Source organism: Lethenteron reissneri, chromosome 18 (assembly GCF_015708825.2).
Source record: "Lethenteron reissneri isolate LAM-NWPU_2019-01 chromosome 18, ASM1570882v1, whole genome shotgun sequence".
Lineage (NCBI taxonomy): Eukaryota > Metazoa > Chordata > Hyperoartia > Petromyzontiformes > Petromyzontidae > Lethenteron > Lethenteron reissneri.
Window position 1 is genome coordinate 15,169,317 of NC_083796.1, and position 17,697 is coordinate 15,187,013.

The following is a 17,697-nucleotide window of genomic DNA, read 5'->3' on the forward strand; positions in this document are numbered from 1 at the left end:
AGCAGGGTGCGGCAACCTCCAGCTCCAGAACGCGATGCGGTGGGGGGGGGGGTCTTGTTGGACTGCTTCATGACGCTGTTCGGTGATGACCACCACCCTCTCGGAGTCACCACACAGCGCACTGCGGCTCGTGAAAGTATTGAGTTGTTTTTTTTTATAGAATTCTAACAGAAAAGGAATCTTGTTTTGGTCTCGAGCACGGCGGCGCCGCCGCACTGCACGACATTTACTGGCGAGGATCGCTGTCAACCCCTTACCCAATCACAGACCAACTCAGAGCCTATTGGTCACCCCGTGCCCCTTATAAATATCAAGGTTCATCCTACAAGTGCCCATCAATAGGGAGAAACACATAGAAGAGGTTTTGTTGCCCACATTGAAACGGCCGTACGCCGTAAGGACCTGAACTCAATTTCCCTGTACAAGAATACGGGGTGAACCGTGTGGGTTGACATCTGTGTTCAACTTACCTGGTGCTATGTACGCTTTTACACGTGGCAGTCAATGTTCGGCTATGTCGGTCGGGTGGTGCAGGGATTCGTGACACAAATTTAGCCAGATCATTAGGTGGCCTTACCCAAAAAATAATTCCGTTTCAAATGAAACGCTTCAGCTGAGTTTGATACGTTCCGCCATGCAGGGCAAGGCAGCACTCCACCATTACTCGTTCATCTCAATCACAGTGCTGCGGTAGTTGAATTCGAGTGTTGTATGATGACACAGACGACTTAAAAACTATATATATAAGGCGATACAGCCTGGTCAGTGGTATACACACTAATGAATTGGCTGATAACACCTTAATAAGGTGGTAAGACGTCAACTATCTTTCCTGGTATACAGGAAGTCGTGGGTTCGACCCTGACGCCTGCTACTGTATATCTGGAGTCTGCACGCTCTCCCTGTGGTCGCGTGGATTTTTCTCCAGATCCTCCGGTTTTTCCCTCCACATTCAGAATCAACGTGTGTTTAGAGTATTTGGCTTACTATGCGTGTCCATGTGATAAGCCACTCCGTTCAGCTATCATTTGTAGCAAAGTCGCTTCTGAAAAAGGAGCTATATCTCAGTGGGCTATATAGCTGGTAAAATACACATAGTTTAGTTTTATATCGAGGACCGCCTCTGAGTCGTCCCCTCTCTTGGAGAGCGAGCAGCGACTCGTGTGCAGCACATAACAAGATGACATTATTATTATACACAATTCACTTGTGAATCATTCCTGGGTTAAATTCGCATTTTAATAAAATAATAATTATCTTAATACACTTAATGTGCTCCATTCTCATTTTAAAATAATTATTGGAGAAGCGCTCTCGACGAATATAGGGGTCGAGGCCATAAATATGGATTCTTCAAATCCTTTTTAAGTTACTCAAAAAATGTGCGAGCGTCACATTTTTGTTTGTTTGTTTCAAAAATAGAGAAATGCCACCCGAACACCACCAGCCGTGACGCAGCGGATGCGTCGACGCACGTCGACTGGTGACGTCACAGCGAGCACGTGCGCCGGGGCGACCCCGCCACCACCCGCACGGCGCGGCCGCACCTGCGACACCGTTTTCGCTACCTGGCACAACGTTTTGGAGTCGTTTACATCGGGCTGTGGTTTCATAATTCGATGGGGAGGAAGGGGGGGGGGTTATATCGCGTAGGCGTAATTTGTAAAATTATAATAATGACTCGATATGAAAGTGTGAGGGTGCTGTGCTTGAGGAAGTCACAGAGACACGTGGTCTTTGCGCGCAGTGAGATCGGCTGTGTCACGGGGCAATCGCCAGCGTGGACAGGATCACGTAGCGAATGTAGACGGTAAAAGATGTAAGTTACAGGCAGTGTTTTCTGGTCGGGGTCCGGGAGTTGGTGCGGGTCGGGGTGCATGGCAAGCGAATGATGGGAACCCTTTGGCGTGTTGTCCTTCCCCCGCTACGTACTGTGCGAAAGAAGTTCACGCGACAGACATGCGGTGGCGATGGCGATATCTCAGCTTAACGCGCAGCACGTATCCGCCGCCACTATTTTATTATTTATACGGTGAAATTAACAACTGTAAAATTATGCTCATAAGATATGATGATTCATCGTTGGGCTAAATTTAACAACAGTTTTTTCCCCTTTGGACATTGAAAATTACATGTTGCAGTAGCCTCAGGGTTCATGCAGTGTGTGTGTGACATGCACGTTGTTCGGGCTGCTTGTGATGTAAGTGTTTGCTGTGCAGCTTACTTTGTGTGATGACGAACACTAAATCTACCACTGAGCAGAGTCATCTATCTCCCTGCCCTCATAGCCCATCTCCTGAGAGCAGGCTGTGATCCATGAAACGAATCGCATGCGCTTCTGATTCATGTGGTGGCAAATGCTCATCAAATGTATGAGCACCACGAGGTGAAAACAGCGACTTGCTCCACTGCCATGGCGTGGACCAGTGTGCCACACGCGGCGACGAAAGGCGACGAGAAGTCGATCCAAATCTGACAATCAACGACGATCGGACCACGGTCCCACGCCCTCGGATGAAATTCAGAAATCCGTTTTTGGAGCCACGCACAACAACCCTCGCAAGACGCGGATCTCAGAGTCTAAACGGCGTGGACCAACCCGGTGAGATCCGTGCAACGTGCACAGCAAACTCGTGACCCGCGATCCCCGTCACCACGCACCGCCTGGCTCCCATGTCTCGTGGACACAATGGGCAGGAGGTGACCCCGAGGTCACAGGGGCAGCGGGTCGCGCTGTGCACACGCGCGGGGACGGCGACTCCGCTGCGGCTGTGAACTCCAAACGACGGACCGCGAAACGTCGCAATTCCCACACACACAGGGGGAGGCGGCGGGCGAGTGAGTGAATCACCAACTCTCAGACAGGGCGACTGAAGTGAACTCCGTGAGAAGGGAACCTGCAACGGTCGCCCTTTAAAGGGCCACGCAGGAGGAGGCACGAGGCGGCAATGGGAAGTGCACAGGAGCTCGCAGCCCGAGATGCAACACCAAACATTGCCAAACACCAAGACACATTTTGGTCACACTCTTTTAAGTTTGGCACGTATTAACGTTACATATATACATCTTACAACACAGGCAAGGTGTAACATTTACTCCGAGACTAACAACCTTGGTGTGATAGATTACAGTGTTCTTTAGTATTTAGTATTTTTAGCGAGTTATTTAATTATTATTTGATATATGATAAAAGCTCTGTTGTCTGAGGGGTTTCTTTTCGACGGTATTATAATACGGAGCCTTGGAAACGTCCACTATGTGTAATTAAAACCAGTTTTTTTTCTATTTATTTGATTCATGGTTGTGGCTTTTATCTGCACCTTAAGTTGTAACCTGTTTCTCTGCTTCTATATTATTTGTCTTTGGAGCACAGTGCGTACAACTAAATGTTTAATATAGCCTTATTAATTGTAACCGGTCTCCTTTTGTAGAGCGTTGTCTGAATGTGATCTCATTTGATCTTAAATGTGTCTGGCGATGTGTAATGTTTGGAGTTGTCATACAATTTAGGGCGTTGTATATCACAACAGCCATTTGCATTATGAAGCACGTGTGTGTGTGACCACATCGCGTGCGTGTTTAACTTTGGGTGTCTTTCCCACGACCTCAAGGCACCCTTGATCCCCATGGACTCCCCACGCCGCTCTAACACCAGGAACAGTTGCCTTGTCGGACAACGGAGAATCTTCCAGACGGGTTCATCCGGTCAACTTAAGTGGATGGGAAGTCATCTTCATGGAATTACAGGTTTCACTCGCTTTAAACTGGTTGGGAATGTCAGATTTCGCATAGAAACCGCTCACGTATGTTTACCCAAATCCGGCTAATTACGGTTTGAATTCATTAATGAATTCATGCGGTTTGAATTATTTCATTCATTCCTGAATTCAAACCGCAATTGTGTGCGTACTGTGTGAGTACTGTGCGTACTGTACTATGTACAATTGTGTGTGTACTGTGTGTACTGTGTGAGTACCTTGTTTACTATACTATGTAAAATAGTGTGTGTGTACTGTGTGTGTACCGTGTGTACTGTACTATGTTTGTGTACTGTACTATGGGTGGATACTGTACTGTGTGTACTGTACTGTGTGTACTGTACCGTGTGTACTTACTATGTGTGTGTACTGTAATATGTGTGTGTACTGTACTATGTGTGTATACTGTACTGTGTGTGCACTGTGTGTACTGTACTATGTGTACTGTACCGTGTGTACTGTACTATGTGTACTGTACTGTGTGTGTACTGTGTATACTGTACTGTGTGTACTGTACTGTGTGTACTGTACCGTGTGTACTGTACTGTGTGTGTACTTTACTATGCGCGCTACTCGGCAGGCAGCTGTCTCGTGTGGTTTGGCGTCGTGCGCCATTTTGTTTTGTACCGCATCTACTACAACTCCTACCGCGCAAAGCGAGGGGAGCCTGGGATTCATCTACGGTTCAAATACGCGTCCCGAATCACATGATGGCAAGTGTCAATCGACTATTGGATGCGTTGATGTGTTCATCTCAACAATGGGGCAAATTATCATGACGATAGATATTGGCTTTCAGCAAGATCAGAGCGCACGCCAATAATATATTGGGAAAAGTGAAAATACATATGGAATATTACACACTTTTATCACATGCTAACATACTCAACCTGTTTTTAATTTCTCATCTTATACGTTGTTTTGTACAAGTTAACTTTTGTAACTTTTAATAAAACTGTTTAGCCGGTGTTAGTAATGTAAATGCTAACAGCGAAACATTCCATAATTTTGCATAAAACTGTAAATCACTCCTCCGTCGTAACTTGAATAACAGATAGGGATGAGTGGCTTCAGCATTGGCTGAATCTTCATAATTGTGAACATGTTCTGGTGTACCTTAGGCAAAGTAAGGAGTCACGGTGGCTAGGAGATGTTAACTACCTCGCCTGGTACACGGGAGATCGTGGGTTCGATCCCGACCCTGACGCCTGCTGCTGTATTTTTGGAGTTTGCACGTGTTTCTCTTCCTGTGCTCGAGTGGATTTTCCTCCGAGCCCCCCAGGGGTTTTCCCTCCACATTTAGAAACATTCGTCGAGAGCATTTGGCTGCTGTACATGTCCACGTGATAAGCCACTCTGTCGAGCTATCATTTGTGGCCAGGAGGCTTCTGAAAAAGATCTAGAGAAATAGCTCAGTGGTGAGCATTACCTGGTAGAATAACAAAAAAAATGGTTTAGTTTAAGTTGGTGGGACCCATGTGACTTCAATTGTTGGCGATGAGGAGTGACATCGTTGGTGAGCAATACCTGAACCGGTCCGCTCACCAAGAGGCACTGGACTGTGTGTGGACCGATGTGCAACGCACCTCCCTAACCCTGGTCGATACAGCACGGAAAGAAATGAATACGAATTTGGATTGACAAAGTGATGTAACTTTTAAATTACTGTGTTTGATATTATACGTACTGTATAAACATTACACATCGCCCAAAAGTCAGGACACATGGCTATTTCATTTATTTTAACAAATGTTCAAACTGACTTCCACACTCATTGATGCATGAATAATCTTGCGAAATTAATGTAGGACGTTTTTTTCAAGATCACAGCTGCCTTATATAGCATACATTTAAACGAATTGAACAAGTTCATCATTAGTACAGAAGACAGCTATTAATATTGATAATAGATCAAATATTATCTTAATAAACAATTAAAATGTTTTAATGCCAGTGTTAAAATAAATGAAGTAACAATACTTTATATACCATACACAATACTTTATATACCATACACAATACTTTATATACCAATTGATATGACCCAAACACGATTATGCTGGCAATGTAATTATGAATGTACCTATCATCAGCCATGGCCCTATGATTTGTTTAGCTACGGACATATCTTTTACCACGTTTTAAGAAAAACCTGAAAGCACTTCAACAATAAAAAAAAAGTTTAATTCGTTCGACACAACTGGCTCGGCTTGGATACCAGAAATGTGGGGCTGACGACTGTGGTTGCTATGGCTACATGAGTACAGAAACACGTGTGTGCGTGTGTCTGTGTATATATAGCCCGAATTAAAAATAGTAGTTTCCTCTAAGGATCGAAAGCAATAAAATAGTTGTTATGTTTTACCAGGTTATTATTTGCTGAAATTGCCAGCTATTTAAAGCGAAGAGAGCATCTTGTAGGAGGATTGAAAGTTGAATAGATCCCGGGGTGTTCAAGTGACGCTCTCCACTCTCTTACGGTTCCTGAACATGGGAATTGGGTCACGAATGACGAGGGGCGATGAGGAACAACCATCACCACTCTTGGGGGTGCGGACAGTCGGCAGGATCACCGCTGTTGATGTTGAATTTGTCTCATTGGATCGCTTTAACCACGACTTTAAAATATGAAACACCTTACGAGGCGTAACGTGTAAGGGTTTCCTTATCTGAGAATGTAGTCGGGAATATTTCCAGAGGCCTCGTGGACTCCATCTGAAGACGTCGGGGAATAGCCTCGGGATATACCGCCAGCCACAGCTGGAGCCACTGGCCTTCAGTACAAAGACAAAGATCCCCCGCGTAGCCTTCACAAGACTGTTGGGGCAAGTGCTGTTAGCGAGTATGATCAGCACCTACGAAGGCCGGCACGGCACACGAGGGGGTGGGTGGCCAGAACCACGCCCGGCCACCTTTGTCTCCCGAGTGACAATATTTGCACATTGCACCAGGTACTCATATGAGGCTGAGTCGACCTAGGGGAGGCCCAGGACAGGTGGAGATCATCGTCGCCGGTGTTGGCCACGAGAAGGAATCGATCTCGGGTCGCCGGGTCCGAAGCACAGCACCAACACGGCACGACGACGCCGCTAATTTTAACAGGAATAACTCCACTCCTCTTCATCTCAACCACTATCATTACAAGGATACAACTTTATAATTGCTGTAAAACGCCTTGGAATAAGGCGATGCTATATACATCTAGAGATGATAAGAAGATTCTTCAGTCATCCATAGCGCATTGACGTGCTGTGAAGACGGCCTATTGTCCGAAACGTCGCTGCCTCTTCAGCATTTTTGATTTTCAGACCACAGTGTTATTGTCAAATGTGTTGCGTTTTTCCTTGCTGTTAATCGCACTTGTGCACCGCTCACGCAGATCGAGCTGGCTCAGCCGTGCCAGGAGGCTAAGCCAGCAATGACGATGAGAGCAGAGGGACTCATGTTGGCTCACTGAAACCACTCCGTTTCGTTTACATCTTAACAAACGCGTTTTTTCAACGATTTAGGAAGTGAAATATAATCCCCCCCCCCCCCCACTCTGCACAAGAAGAGGGCACAAATATTGTCACCACATCTACCACGCCTCTTAGTAAGGAACAAAACAGGTGGACTTCTCCACAAATCTGGCTGTTGCCTGATGAAGCTAGTTGTAATTACTGGCGAAAGGTCGTGCTCAGATTGTAAATGTTGTGGCTTGGCTCTCCGACACACCGGTGTGCTGTACTAGTATACTACACTATACACTTTACTACTATACACTACACTACTATACACTACTATACACTACACTATATACTACACTACTATACACTACACTACTATACACTACACTACTATACACTACACTATACACTACACTATACACTACTATACACTACACTATACACTAGTGACGAATTGGCCACGTTCTGTTTACGTGACAAACTTTACTAGTTGGCTGTGGCGGGTTTTAACGACATTTATATATTTACGTGATATAACCCAAAAAAACCTCTATTATGGAAAATATAAAGTACCACTCTGCTTGCTTCTTGGACGTTAAGCATGGGACTCCCCTCCCCTCGTATGAGTAGACCACGATACGACGACGACGATAATCACTACCATGGAGTTTAGGCCGCCTTGGACCCACGTTGCTTAACCTTCAACAATGCAACTTTAACGCTGACGCTGAAGTTTGGAAAGTTGGAGTCGGCAAAAAGCCACAAACACCTCCTCGTGAAAGACCCGACCGGGAAGATCTCTGACTTGGACCTTCCGTGAAACATCTGGGGCCACAACCCCGAACCGCATCCACTGCACACACCACGGCAGCAGCAGTCGATGATACCGATGGTGATGATGATGATGCACAAATGAGAAATTAAAAACTCTCTGGTCAGTGTGCGTCGACTGCGGTCACCACCCAGAACAGATCGCCTTGTCAACGACTCAATGCCCGATTCACACAAAACACGAAGAGGGCATCGCCGCAGCATCGGCACGCCACTCCGCTTCTCCCCACACGGTCATCTGGCTCCACCGTCACAATGTAAAATCTGGCTCCACCGTCCCAATGTAAAATCACATTCTGTTGCTCCACATCAGCATCAGCCATACGAAGCAGCAGCAGCAGAATAAAAGAAGACGACAGAGTTTAGTTAAATGTACGATCAACAACGGTGTTGTCATCTACCCCAGTCGGGAGTTGTGCCTCGTGCAAACATTCCAGCCGCTGTCTTCACGACAAACCACGCACGCACCAACTCCCGGTCCGGACAGAGGATCGAGCTCCTCAGAGGGTTGCGTAAAAGCCTCCGTCGCTCGGGGCAAGTGCGAACCTACGTGCGGCGAGGTGTTACGTTTCTACCTTCAAGCCTGCCATCCCACCCTCGCGAAGTATTTGGCTGATAGAATGTGGTCCCACCTTGAAAGGTATTTTTATGTTAAGGTCATAGCCTGCAGGCCTAATTACGCTTGCAAGAGCGCAGGACAACAGACGCCGCTTGAGAGCGAATATAAGAGGGCTACGCCTGCATTCGCGTGGACACTCAACTCTGTTATCTGCTCTCGTGCAGCAGCCAGTGCTCATTATTTAACGTCTGCACGGTGCACAGGAACCAAGGAACCGGCCATTTCTCAGGTAGGTCTCCATTTGTCCTCCACAACGAACTCGGATTCGTGCATCGGGTTAACGCATTGCGTGTTCGGGATATTCGTCTGGGAATTTGTGTTTGCCAGACGCGATATGTATAAAACATAACATAAAACATATTATTGATTCTTTCGGTAAAGCAAAAAGAACATAAAAAACCCCACCGAGGTATTACAAGCCACTGGTAGCTTAATGAATGTTAAATATGGAGAAAGTTTTATTTTGGGCTGTAAAATCTGATTTGAAATATAATGGTTGTAAAGTGGGCATGGAGTTTAATATGTGGGACACGATCTGCTGAGTATGATTCTGGCATCAGGAGACATTCTGTGTTGTTATTATTGTTGTTGTTATTATTCCACCGCTTGTTTACCTACAAGAGTCTCGCTGAGTCTCAAGACTCTTTTTGAAGAGGGTGCTGCCAAGTGAGCACCCTCATCGCTGCAGTTCACACTTTGTCCTCTCAGTTCGCGTCGTGTGAACGCGCTGCTCTGGCTGTGTTGAGCGACTGAGTCCACATCGTCGTTTTGTTATCATCAGGTCGACATCACCCTTTAGGACAAAAGCGATGCATTTGAAGCTTTGCATGAAGCTACGTGCTCTTGAGTAAGACTGCAGTTACCCATTGTGTACCTGCATTCGAACACTGGTGTCCCACCTTGTGGCGGGCAGTTGCCCTGTGCACCCGAGTTGATTGACGCATGCGATGTGTGTGTGTTTTAATTTATTGTTATATTCGCTGAGAAAGGATATTCAGTCAAAAATGTCGAAATATTCCTTTCATCTCCATGGCAGTAAAACATAAACCTCGTTATATATTTAATGCGACCTGTGATGTTCAACGTTATTACCTACTCAATATGTCGGGGGTGGGGCAAGTGGCATCTCCATTGCTCCTGGGACCCTTCGCGACCCCGCACTGACTGGCGTGGTGAAGTATGGCAAACAAGCCCCGTGAGCGGCTTGGGGAGGTCTTCATCCAGCAGTGGATTGGCCAAGGGCTGAGCATATGACTGGTGTATGTGGGGGAGATGTCAGGCTGTGGTTGTACACACACACGGCACGTCTGCATCTCCACAGCGACAGAACGTTTTGTAATTTTACTTCAGAATCCGAATCTCAGACCGGACAAACTCTGATGAGCGATGAAGCCCTTCTTCATGTCCAGTCCCGTTGCGTGCCCTGTGTCACAGACTCGCCAGACCGCACATCGGCCACACACGCCACCAGGTGTACACTTGGCACTGGAATTATAAAATATTATTGACTAACGAGCAAGGAGGGTTGCAGCGATTTTTCAGGATACGATATTGATTTTTGATTAGTCAACTATTGAAATGCCAGTTTCCCATCATTTTGGGTATTTAATACCACCGTTTCATGTAGTATCGTTTCGGCTGTTTTCCTTCTCGCTGTACTGAGCTTGCAGCAGGGATAACGATGCACGTTGACATCACCAGCAGCCAGCCACGAGGCTTCTGTCAATTGCGCATTTACGATCTACGACTTTCATGGTTACAAATTGCCCAGGATACATCGACATTAGAGACGAATTACGGACATGATGACACATAGCCACGAAACACACCCTCGATTATACAGCACAGCGCTCCGACAATAAACCAATTAGCAATAATCTTTTATTACATTAAAATTGGACGAACAACACATCTGCGTTTTTTTAAACACTTCGTGAGGATATAATATATAATCAGTGAAGTATGAAACGATCAACAATAATCACAACACAAACGATATCTTCCCAAGTATCGTGGCATCGTCACCCTATCATAGACTACCGATGTTTGTCTGAGGATAAAAGTTGAGACACACAAATCACAACAAGCTGAAGCTATGGCGTTAGCCTATGTAGTCCTTTGTCAATCCACTGCTGGATGAAGGGCTCTCTTGACCATGCTTCACCACGCTGGTCAGTGCGCCTTGGCGAAGGGATGTGGTGGCAGGTCTCTCTCGCGTATTGAAGAGCGCGAGTTTGTCGCCATGGGCGTCTGTTGTTCGTGTGGCCGGGGCGGGTGTCGGGGTCCCACGGTGGCTCGGAGATGTTAACTCCCTCGCCCGGTCTACAGGAGGTCGTGGGATCGATCCCAACCCTGACGCCTGCTGCTGTATATTTGGAGTTCGCGTGTCTCTCTCCCCGTGGTTGTGTGGATTTTCCTCCGGGTCCTCCGGTTTTTCCCTACACGTTTATAAACACGCCTTTAGATTATTTGGCAAGCTATACATTTCCACATGATAAGCCACTTTTTTGAGCTGTCATTTGTGGCCAGGTCGCTTTTGAACAAGATCTTAGCTTCGTGTCTGTGCCCGGAGAATGTTGATATCCTTCTGCCAAGAACTCCTTCTTTGGCTGTGACTTTTAAGAGGAGGTAAAACAATATAGGTTTTTGGGTCAGATCGCGTTATTTATAAATGTGTCGTAACCCTCCACCACCCGACACGGCCAAACAGTAAAAAAGTGTGTCACGTTTTTCAAAGGACAAAATAATTCACTTCTTTAGCCTTTTGAAAAACGTGACACATTTTTTTACTGTTTGGCCGTGTCGGGTGGTGGAGGGTTACGACACATTTATAAATAACACGATCTGACCCAAAAACCTATATTATGAATAATATTGGTCGCGAAAGCCTCCGTGTTAAACTGAGGAGGTAACACGTTACAATCATCGACTTATCACTCTCCAGAGATATGGTCTATCACTGCCCAACAATCAAAACTGACCTGCTGAGTTTCTAATGAATAATTAGCCTCTTCAGAACATGGGAAGGCAACTTAACCCCCCAATTTTAAACATGCTGCTTTTACCAGCTTAGCTATGTGCAGATTTCTGGACGCGTGGCGCTGAGACTTGCAGGAGAGAAGGGAAACGGGGAGTAAACACAGCGGTGGAACGGACGTTCCCGGGGGGAAGCAGCAGAGGAGAAGGAGCGACCTCCCGTCGTACATACATCGATTGATTGGGTGAAGGCAATAGGTGTTTGAGCAATTGAATAAGTGAAATTAGATACGTAAGCAACCGACAATGGGACACACACCGACAACTCGCATGTAACATGCCTTGTATTGAGTGTTTTATAATTTATATAGTGCTTATGACAAGCTATGTGGGCACATTTCTACGATGCAAGAAACTCGAACGTGTTCGACTCATTACGTTTGGGCGTTTCTGCTGAATGGCGAGAAGCCGAAAATGCCTTAGATCAGCGGTTGTGGCTTGGGCGTGTTCACAACATCGTGAGGATGCTCAATGTCATGCACCAAAGCTCTAGGCTTCACTCCAAGTCAATATTATTCACGATTGCCGTGACAAGGGTTTATCACACGTCGTTTAGTACATTGTAGTTGTGGTTTATTCTTGCGCACGATGGCAATATGCTCGTGAGCTAAATGCCACGACGAGAGGGCTTCAGCAGAGAGAGAGATCGTGTCGTGTCGCTGTTCCTCCTCCTCTGTCGAAATCGTGCAGCCTACACTGCACTCTAGTGCTAAACAATCGCACAGCTGTGTCTCGTCTTTAGTTTCCCATGGGCATGATGCTATGCTGGCCATGAGCATTCTCCAGCACGACGGTTTGGACAGCGGTGTCCACGTGGCCACGGGGAGAGAGAGAGAGACACGCAAACTCCAAATAGACAGCAGCAAGCGTCAGGGTCGGGATCGAACCCATGGCCTCCTGTATACCAGGCGAGGGAGTTAACATCTCCTGTAGACCAGGCGAGGTAGTTAACATCTCTCTGTCATACAAGTGACGTTGATTCGGCAGCAACTCACGCGGCTCCCAGGCCCCCTGCGAGTGGGCCTCTTCGCGCCCGGGCAGCTGGGACCCCTGGCAGCAGCCGTGGGCTCGCCACGGCTGCCATCAGTGGCGAGTTGATCTCTGAGCTTGCAACGAATCTCAACCTGCCTCAGCATGGTCAGACAACTCGCCACAACCGACTCGGCCACGACCGGCGATAGATCAACAACGAGCCCGTAAATGATGCACTCCGAGACACGATGGGACGCGCATGTAGCTGACGCGTAAGAAAGAACTACGTTTCACACCGGCTACATTGTGTGGGTGTTCTTTTGCTCGGTTGCACGTAGTGTAAGTCGCTGATGTCGACGGTCGAAAGTGTGAAACTCAACCATCGTGATGCGGTCACTATCAACATGGTCGGCATCTCGGCCCGCAGGGGAAGCTCTGTAACAACTCGTGTTGCCTCTGATAACGAAGTGGTGGGAGACTGAGTGAACGTGTTGAAGGTGCAATCGTGTGCGTGTGTGTGTATACAAGAAAAACACGGCTGGGAGTTACATTCCCTGTCAACCCACACGCTTCACTCCGTATTCTTGTACAGGGGAATTGAGTTTTCAGGTCCATACGGCGTACAGCCGTTTCAATACGGGCAAAACACTATAATTTGTGTCTATTTGTTTGTGTTTCTCCCTTGTGATGGGACTTTGTAGGATGAACGTTGATGTTTATAAGGGACACGTGGTGACCAATACGGTCTGAGTTGGTGTGTAGTAAGGTAGGGCACCGATAAGGGGTTGAGAGGTTTTGACAGAAGGTAAATTTGTCAGGAAAACATAACCCAGAGTTCCACGTGTGCTCGTTTAACTTTGTTGTTATTATCAGGAGATATGGGTGAAATGAAAACCTACAGTGAATCAGATCAGAACAAAGTGCTCGTTTCTTACACAGCCCAGAACCCCCCCCCCACTCGCCAATATCAACACAACTTCCATTATGGATGTCTGCCGTCATTGGAAGGAAGTTGTCTACAATTAATTACCGCGGCCTCGTCGACTCTCCTATACGGTGATCCTTGAGTGGATGTCATGAAGCAGACGAGAGTTGGGGAGGGGTTATTTGGTTATTTGCATGCAAGCACACCAGGGGATGTGTCCACACTTCTACGATTGCCTCAATTTCACGCCGAGATACTGTACAAACATTTCGGAGGAAAGCGAATGCTTCAGGATTGATTGTACAGTGTAGCGAGAGAGGGAATGAAGAGGAATCCTTGAGGATGTAACGCTTACCTTGAGGATGTAACGCTTACCTTGAGGATGTAATGCTTACCTTGAGGATGTAATGCTTACCTTGAGGATGTAATGCTTACCTTGAGGATGTAATGCTTACCTTGAGGATGTAATGCTTACCTTGAGGATGTAACGCTTACCTTGAGGATGTAATGCTTACCTTGAGGATGTAATGCTTACCTTGAGGATGTAATGCTTACCTTGAGGATGTAATGCTTACCTTGAGGATGTAATGCTTACCTTGAGGATGTAATGCTTACCTTGAGGATGTAATGCTTACCTTGAGGATGTAACGCTTACCGGCTCCTTCAATACACCCAAGGGCGTTCGCAAACTTGGTTAAAAAGGAAACTATTGAAATATCACGATACAATTAATTGCTCGATATCTTCTTCACTTACTGTGTTTCAACATAAGACGTGTCATACCTATAATAACATGATTGTGTTAAATATACTGTATTAAAATGACCTAATTTGTAATGTCTTTCATTTGTTCACAAGTCTCCCATTGCATTTCAGTTATCACAATCAAGAAGAGGCGAAGGACTGTGAGGGAAAATGAATACATTAATACTCTTTGTGATGCTGTCTCTGCGTTGGACAAATGGTAAGACGTGTTCTTTTAATTCGCATGTCGTGCTATCGTAGAGTTGACCATCTCCCGTGCCACTGTATACTGCTGTTACAACTGTGAAACACAATCCAGCCAGCTTGAAGGGCACAGCAGACGAATCGCATCTCGGCGCGGCCTGTCACGTGCAGCAGCTGCTGGGCATGTGTCTCGGCAGGTGTTGTGGGTGGTACTGTCCCTGATGGTGTAACTGGTACTAAACAAAACAATTGTTTTATTTTTATTTTTACCAGGTAAAGCTAGACATGTCTTTTTCAGAAGCGACCTGGCCACAAATAATAGGCCAATGAAGTGGCTTATCGTGTAGAAATGTATATAGCAGCCAAATACTATTGAACGCATGTTGATCCTAAATGTGGAGGGGAACAACCCGGTGGGACCGCGGTAAAAATCCGAGTGGCCGCGTTGTGAGCTCGGTGGCATGCGTGCTGCTTCTGCTACTGCTGCAGCTGCAGCAGGAGGAGGAGGAGTTGGTGTATTCCCCACATTGATCGCCTCAGTCGAACACGAGGAGGCTCACCTCGTGTGGAACGTCACTAGCGAATTAAATATTGTTCAGAGTTGTACTTTATAGATGCCTGACACATTACCTCATGGTTGGGGGACATTTTATGATCGTTACTCAAATGTAGAACGTTTATTGTGAAGAAAAAATAACTTGTGACAGATATGGGTGCTAAAAATGATCAAGAAATAAGAAACAAAGTAAAGTACAAACTTAATGCCAGTATTTATAAAGTACGAAATTAGAGCGTATATATATGCGTTTTCTTAACAAGATTAGTCGGTTTTATACATCTACAAAAGTAAATTTAAACATGCTGGGCTTGAAAATGCTAAGTATCAGCCCTTGCAACTAAACGTGGCACAAAAATATTAACTTGATTTGAAAACTCCAAACGCAATTACATGATCGTTTTATGAAAGAAAAATAAGCATTGCAATCAGGCTCTCACTTGCTCTTTAATGTTGAGATTTTGTAAAATTATTTTTCAGCTGCAAGTACAACTACAAGTGCAACCTCTTCGAGCGTATTGTTACCATCATCAACCACGACAACAACAGCAAGTTCAGTGACATCAACAATACAACTGTCAGCTGCAATATCAACAGCGAGTTCAACAACTGCTGGGTCAACAACTACATCAACAGCATCATTAATATCAAGTGTGCCATTATCTGCATCAACACCTACACCATCTGTTTCAACTACACAAACAATCATTGGCTCAGCAAGTTCAACATCAGTAGCGACATCAAATCCAACATCTGCATCAACACCATCACCATCTGTTTCAACAACACAACCAATTATTAGCTCAGCAAGTTCAACATCAGTAGCGACATCAAATCCAACATCTGCATCAACACCATCACCGTCTGTTTCAACAACACAGACAAGCCTTAGTTCAGCAAGTTCAACATCAGTAGTGACATCAAATCCAACATCTGCATCAACACCATCACCGTCTGTTTCAACAACACAACCAATTATTAGCTCAGCAAGTTCAACATCAGTAGCGACATCAAATCCAACATCTGCATCAACACCATCACCATCTGTTTCAACAACACAAACAAGCCTTAGTTCAGCAAGTTCAACATCAGTAGCGACATCAAATCCCACATCTGCATCAACACCATCACCGTCTGTTTCAACAACACAAACAAGCCTTAGTTCAGCAAGTTCAACATCAGTAGCGACATCAAATCCAACATCTGCATCAACACCATCACCGTCTGTTTCAACAACACAAACAAGCCTTAGTTCAGCAAGTTCAACATCAGTAGCGACATCAAATCCAACATCTGCATCAACACCATCACCGTCTGTTTCAACAACACAAACAACCCCTGGCTCAGCAAGTTCAACATCAGTAGTGACATCAAATCCAACAACTGTATCAACACCATCACCATCTGTTTCAACAACACAACCAATCATTAACTCAGCAAGTTCAACATCAGTAGCGACATCAAATCCAACATCTGCATCAACACCATCACCATCTGTTTCAACAACACAAACAACCCCTGGCTCAGCAAGTTCAACATCACTAGTGACATCAAATCCAACAACTGCATCAACACCTACACCATCTGTTTCAACTACACAAACAATCATTGGCTCAGCAAGTTCAACATCAGTAGCGACATCAAATCCAACATCTGCATCAACACCATCACCATCTGTTTCAACAACACAACCAATTATTAGCTCAGCAAGTTCAACATCAGTAGCGACATCAAATCCAACATCTGCATCAACACCATCACCGTCTGTTTCAACAACACAGACAAGCCTTAGTTCAGCAAGTTCAACATCAGTAGTGACATCAAATCCAACATCTGCATCAACACCATCACCGTCTGTTTCAACAACACAACCAATTATTAGCTCAGCAAGTTCAACATCAGTAGCGACATCAAATCCAACATCTGCATCAACACCATCACCATCTGTTTCAACAACACAAACAAGCCTTAGTTCAGCAAGTTCAACATCAGTAGCGACATCAAATCCCACATCTGCATCAACACCATCACCGTCTGTTTCAACAACACAAACAAGCCTTAGTTCAGCAAGTTCAACATCAGTAGCGACATCAAATCCAACATCTGCATCAACACCATCACCGTCTGTTTCAACAACACAAACAAGCCTTAGTTCAGCAAGTTCAACATCAGTAGCGACATCAAATCCAACATCTGCATCAACACCATCACCGTCTGTTTCAACAACACAAACAACCCCTGGCTCAGCAAGTTCAACATCAGTAGTGACATCAAATCCAACAACTGTATCAACACCATCACCATCTGTTTCAACAACACAACCAATCATTAACTCAGCAAGTTCAACATCAGTAGCGACATCAAATCCAACATCTGCATCAACACCATCACCATCTGTTTCAACAACACAAACAACCCCTGGCTCAGCAAGTTCAACATCACTAGTGACATCAAATCCAACAACTGCATCAACACCTACACCATCTGTTTCAACTACACAAACAATCATTGGCTCAGCAAGTTCAACATCAGTAGCGACATCAAATCCAACATCTGCATCAACACCATCACCATCTGTTTCAACAACACAACCAATTATTAGCTCA

General features: G+C 45.5%; 1 long non-coding RNA gene across 1 annotated transcript; it reads left to right on the forward strand.

The window, feature by feature from the left end:
• Positions 1 to 8,804: 8,804 nt before the first annotated feature.
• Positions 8,805 to 16,216, forward strand: LOC133343603 (uncharacterized). Its single transcript, XR_009755273.1, has 3 exons — positions 8,805 to 8,883; positions 14,464 to 14,551; positions 15,572 to 16,216. It is a non-coding gene; the product is annotated as an uncharacterized LOC133343603 (long non-coding RNA).
• Positions 16,217 to 17,697: the final 1,481 nt, after the last annotated feature.